Source organism: Odontesthes bonariensis, chromosome 11, assembly GCF_027942865.1.
Source record: "Odontesthes bonariensis isolate fOdoBon6 chromosome 11, fOdoBon6.hap1, whole genome shotgun sequence".
NCBI lineage: Eukaryota > Metazoa > Chordata > Actinopteri > Atheriniformes > Atherinopsidae > Odontesthes > Odontesthes bonariensis.
Window position 1 is genome coordinate 2,940,938 of NC_134516.1, and position 5,838 is coordinate 2,946,775.

Here is a 5,838-nt window from a genome sequence, read left to right on the forward strand (position 1 = left end):
GAGTCTCTTAAGGGGAGGAGTCTGTTAGGGGGAGGAGTCTCTGTCTTAGGGGGAGGAGTCTCTTAGGGGGAGGAGTCTCTGTCTTAGTGGGAGGAGTCTCTTAAGGGGAGGAGTCTCTCAGTGGGAGGAGTCTTTTAGGGGGAGGAGTCTCTGCCTCAGTGGGAGGAGTCTGTTAGGGGGAGGAGTCTCTCAGTGGGAGGAGTCTCTGCCTCAGTGGGAGGAGTCTCTGTCTTAGTGGGAGGAGTCTCTCAGTGGGAAGACTCTCTGCCTCAGTGGGAGGAGTCTCTGTCTTAGTGGGAGGAGTCTCTTAAGGGGTGGAGTCAGTTAGGGGGAGGAGTCTTTTAGGGGGAGGAGTCTCTCAGTGGGAGGAGTCTGTTAGGAGGAGGAGTCTGTTAGGAGGAGGAGTCTGTTAGGGGGAGGAGTCTCTCAGTGGGAGGAGTCTTTTAGGGGGAGGAGTCTTTTAGGGGGAGGAGTCTGTTAGGGGGAGGAGTCTCTTGGGGGAGGAGTCTCTTGGGGGAGGAGTCTCTTTCTCAGGGGGAGGAGTCTCTGTCTCAGGGGGAGGAGTCTGTTAGGGGGAGGAGTCTGTTAGGGGGAGGAGTCTATTAGGGGGAGGAGTCTCTGCCTCAGTGGGAGGAGTCTCTGCCTCAGTGGGAGGAGTCTCTTAAGGGGTGGAGTCAGTTAGGGGGAGGAGTCTGTTAGGGGGAGGAGTTTGTTAGGGGGAGGAGTCTCTGGGGGAGGAGTCTGTTAGGAGGAGGAGTCTGTTAGGAGGAGGAGTCTTTTAGGGGGAGGAGTCTCTGCCTCAGTGGGAGGAGTCTCTGCCTCAGTGGGAGGAGTCTCTTAAGGGGTGGAGTCAGTTAGGGGGAGGAGTCTGTTAGGGGGAGGAGTCTGTTAGGGGGAGGAGTCTCTTGGGGGAGGAGTCTCTGTCTTAGGGGGAGGAGTCTCTTAGGGGGAGGAGTCTCTGCCTCAGTGTGAGGAGTCTGTCTTAGGGGGAGGAGTCTCTCAGTGGGAGGAGTCTCTCAGGGGGAGGAGTCTCTTGGGGGAGGAGTCTCTTGGGGGAGGAGTCTGTTAGGGGGAGGAGTCTCTTGGGGGAGGAGTCTCTCAGGGGGAGGAGTCTCTGGGGGAGGAGAATGTTAGGGGGAGGAGTCTATTAGGGGGAGGAGTCTCTCAGTGGGAGGAGTCTCTCAGGGGGAGGAGTCTGTTAGGGGGAGGAGTCTCTTGGGGGAGGAGTCTCTTGGGGGAGGAGTCTCTGCCTCAGTGTGAGGAGTCTGTCTTAGGGGGAGGAGTCTCTCAGTGGGAGGAGTCTCTCAGGGGGAGGAGTCTCTTGGGGGAGGAGTCTCTCAGGGGGAGGAGTCTCTTAGGGGGAGGAGTCTGTTAGGGGGAGGAGTCTCTTAGGGGGAGGAGTCTCTCAGGGGGAGGAGTCTGTTAGGGGGAGGAGTCTCTTAGGGGGAGGAGTCTCTGCCTCAGGGGGAGGAGTCTTTCAGGGGGAAGAGTCTCTTAGGGGGAGGAGTCTCTCAGGGGGAGGAGTCTGTTATGGGGAGGAGTCTCTTAGGGGGAGGAGTCTCTGCCTCAGGGGGAGGAGTCTCTCAGGGGGAGGAGTCTGTTAGGAGGAGGAGTCTGTTAGGGGGAGGAGTCTCTTAAGGGGAGGAGTCTGTTAGGGGGAGGAGTCTCTGTCTCAGTGGGAGGAGTCTCTGTCTTAGGGGGAGGAGTCTCTTAAGGGGAGGAGTCTCTTAGGGGGAGGAGACTGTTAGGGGGAGGAGTCTGTTAGGGGGAGGAGTCTCTGTCTTAGTGGGAGGAGTCTCTGTCTTAGTGGGAGGAGTCTTTTAGGGGGAGGAGTCTCTTAGGGGGAGGAGTCTCTTAAGGGGAGGAGTCTTTTATGGGGAGGAGTCTCTGCCACAGTGGGAGGAGTCTCTGTCTTAGTGGGAGGAGTCTGTTAGGGGGAGGAGTCTCTTAGGGGGAGGAGTCTCTTAGGGGGAGGAGTTTGTTAGGGGGAGGAGTCTGTTAGGGGGAGGAGTCTCTGTCTCAGGGGTAGGAGTCTCTGTCTCAGGGGGAGGAGTCTCTTAAGGGGAGGAGTCTTTTAGGGGGAGGAGTCTCTCAGTGGGAGGAGTCTCTTAGGGGGAGGAGTCTCTTCCTCAGTGGGAGGAGTCTCTTAGGGGGAGGAGTCTCTTAGGGGGAGGAGTCTCTTCCTCAGTGGGAGGAGTCTCTGCCTCAGGGGGAGGAGTCTCTTAGGGGGAGGAGTCTGTTAGGAGGATGAGTCTCTTCCTCAGTGGGAGGAGTCTCTGCCTCAGGGGGAGTAGTGTCTGCCTCAGGGGGAGGAGTCTCTGCCTCAGGGAGAGGAGTCTGTTAGGAGGAGGAGTCTCTTCCTTAGTGGGAGGAGTCTCTGTCTCATCGTGTCTTCCTGTGACAGTCAGCTGGTTTTTCAGGAGAGTTTGCAGCTTCTGCATCCTGAGCAGCAGAAAGGCTGAAAGCAGAAAGTTGTTGGAGCCTCAGAAGAGTCTTAATTCTACCTAAACACATGTTACAGTGGAGAAGTTCATCATGCATCATGTTTGTGTTCCACAGACCTTATTGTGTGTGTTTATTCATTCATATCTGCCATGAAGAAGCGCTGGGAAATGAAACGGCCGTTATTACTGCCCTCTAGCGGTTAAACCGCACAGCTACATCAAGCAATGCTTCATGATTTAACCGGAAGTCAGATCACCAGCACCATGGTACAGCGAGAACTATATAGTCTGCTCTGTTTCAATTTACTGTCACATGAAGTAGCCACGTTTTAGCACCACATTCACTCATTCTCTGCTTAACCTTTAAACCAAATATAACCGGAGCTAACAGAGATGCTAGCTAACTGCTGCTAACTAGCTAGCGTTAGCTGTAGCTTAGTTTACACTTGAAGAAAAAACCTGCGCCTTTCACACAAAGGGGCCACCAACTTATTTACATTCAGTCACTCCTGAGTAAAACAAGTTTCAGCTGTTAACAGATCAAACAGCTTTATATTACGTCTGTGAGGTGCAGCACAGCGTTAACAGCGTTTTATTGTGAAAGGTACCACCGGAAGTGTCAGTCAGTTGTAACATCTCCAGCTTTACCTTTTCTGTAGATACCAACTGTGGCCACTAGAGGGCAGAAACGCCCTGCTCACAGCATAAAGACTGAATCTGCAGACTGCAGCTGGCTGCCTTCATCATATGAACAAAATGACTTTGGAACAGATTTCCCTCCATTTCAGACACAGGGAGGAGTCTGTTAGGGGGAGGAGTCTCTCAGGGGGAGGAGTCTCTTAGGGGGAGGAGTCTCTGTCTCAGGGGGAGGAGTCTGTTAGGGGGAGGAGTCTCTCAGGGGGAGGAGTCTGTTAGGGGAAGGAGTCTCTTAGGGGGAGGAGTCTCTGCCTCAGGGGGAGGAGTCTTTCAGGGGGAAGAGTCTCTCAGGGGGAGGAGTCTCTCAGGGGGAGGAGTCTCTTAGGGGGAGGAGTCTCTCAGTGGGAGGAGTCTCTTAAGGGGAGGAATCTTTTAGGGGGAGGAGTCTCTGCCACAGTGGGAGGAGTCTCTGTCTTAGTGGGAGGAGTCTCTTAGGGGGAGGAGTCTCTTAAGGGGAGGAGTGTCTGCCTCAGTGGGAGGAGTCTTTTAGGGGAGGAGTCTCTCAGTGGGAGGAGTCTCTGCCTCAGTGGGAGGAGTCTCTGTCTTAGTGGGAGGAGTCTCTTAAGGGGTGGAGTCAGTTGGGGGGAGGAGTCTGTTAGGGGGAGGAGTCTGTTAGGGGGAGGAGTCTCTGTCTTAGTGGGAGGAGTCTCTGTCTTAGTGGGAGGAGTCTTTTAGGGGGAGGAGTCTCTTAGGGGGAGGAGTCTCTTAGGGGGAGGAGTCTCTGTCTCAGGGGTAGGAGTCTCTGTCTCAGTGGGAGGAGTCTCTTAAGGGGAGGAGTCTGTTAGGGGGAGGAGTCTCTTAGGGGGAGGAGTCTGTTAGGGGGAGGAGTCTCTTAAGGGGAGGTGTCTCTGTCTCAGTGGGAGGAGTCTCTTAAGGGGAGGAGTCTGTTAGGGGGAGGAGTCTCTGTCTCAGTGGGAGGAGTCTGTTAGGGGGAGGAGTCTGTTAGGGGGAGGAGTCTGTTAGGGGGAGGAGTCTCTTAGGGGGAGGAGTCTCTTGGGGGAGGAGTCTCTGTCTTAGGGGGAGGAGTCTCTCAGGGGGAGGAGTCTGTTAGGGGGAGGAGTCTATTAGGGGGAGGAGTCTATTAGGGGGAGGAGTCTCTTAGGGGGAGGAGTCTCTGTCTCAGGGGGAGGAGTCTGTTAGGGGGAGGAGTCTCTCAGGGGGAGGAGTCTCTTAGGGGGAGGAGTCTCTGTCTCAGGGGGAGGAGTCTCTTAGGGGGAGGAGTCTTTTAGGGGGAGGAGTCTCTTAGGGGGAGGAGTCTCTTAAGGGGAGGAGTCTCTTAGGGAGAGGAGTCTCTTAGGGGGAGGAGTCTGTTAGGGGGAGGAGTCTCTTGGGGGAGGAGTCTCTCAGGGGGAGGAGTCTCTGGGGGAGGAGAATGTTAGGGGGAGGAGTCTATTAGGGGGAGGAGTCTCTTAGGGGGAGGAGTCTGTTAGGGGGAGGAGTCTCTTAAGGGGAGGAGTCTCTTAGGGGGAGGAGTCTGTTAGGGGGAGGAGTCTGTTAGGGGGAGGAGTCTCTGTCTTAGTGGGAGGAGTCTCTGTCTTAGTGGGAGGAGTCTTTTAGGGGGAGGAGTCTCTTAGGGGGAGGAGTCTCTTAGGGGGAGGAGTCTCTGTCTCAGGGGTAGGAGTCTCTGTCTCAGTGGGAGGAGTCTCTTAAGGGGAGGAGTCTGTTAGGGGGAGGAGTCTCTGTCTCAGTGGGAGGAGTCTGTTAGGGGGAGGAGTCTGTTAGGGGGAGGAGTCTGTTAGGGGGAGGAGTCTCTTAGGGGGAGGAGTCTCTTGGGGGAGGAGTCTCTGTCTTAGGGGGAGGAGTCTCTCAGGGGGAGGAGTCTGTTAGGGGGAGGAGTCTATTAGGGGGAGGAGTCTCTGTCTCAGGGGGAGGAGTCTGTTAGGGGGAGGAGTCTCTCAGGGGGAGGAGTCTCTTAGGGGGAGGAGTCTCTGTCTCAGGGGGAGGAGTCTGTTAGGGGGAGGAGTCTCTGTCTTAGGGGGAGGAGTCTCTCAGGGGGAGGAGTCTCTTAGGGGGAGGAGTCTCTCAGTGGGAGGAATCTTTTAGGGGGAGGAGTCTCTGCCACAGTGGGAGGAGTGTCTGCCTCAGTGGGAGGAGTCTTTTAGGGGAGGAGTCTCTCAGTGGGAGGAGTCTCTGCCTCAGTGGGAGGAGTCTCTGTCTTAGTGGGAGGAGTCTCTTAAGGGGTGGAGTCAGTTAGGGGGAGGAGTCTGTTAGGGGGAGGAGTCTCTGCCTCAGTGGGAGGAGTCTCTGTCTCAGGGGGAGGAGTCTCTTAAGGGGAGGAGTCTGTTAGGGGGAGGAGTCTGTTAGGAGGAGGAGTCTGTTAGGGGGAGGAGTCTTTTAGGGGGAGGAGTCTGTTAGGAGGAGGTGTCTGTTAGGGGGAGGAGTCTTTTAGGGGGAGGAGTCTGTTAGGGGGAGGAGTCTCTTAGGGGGAGGAGTCTCTGTCTTAGTGGGAGGAGTCTCTTAAGGGGAGGAGTCTGTTAGGGGGAGGAGTCTCTGTCTTAGTGGGAGGAGTCTCTTAAGGGGAGGAGTATCTCAGTGGGAGGAGTCTTTTAGGGGGAGGAGTCTCTGCCTCAGTGGGAGGAGTCTGTTAGGGGGAGGAGTCTCTCAGTGGGAGGAGTCTCTCAGGGGGAGGAGTCTGTTAGGGGGAGGAGTCTCTTGGGGGAGGAGTCTCTTGGGGGAGGAGTCTCTGCCTCAGTGTGAG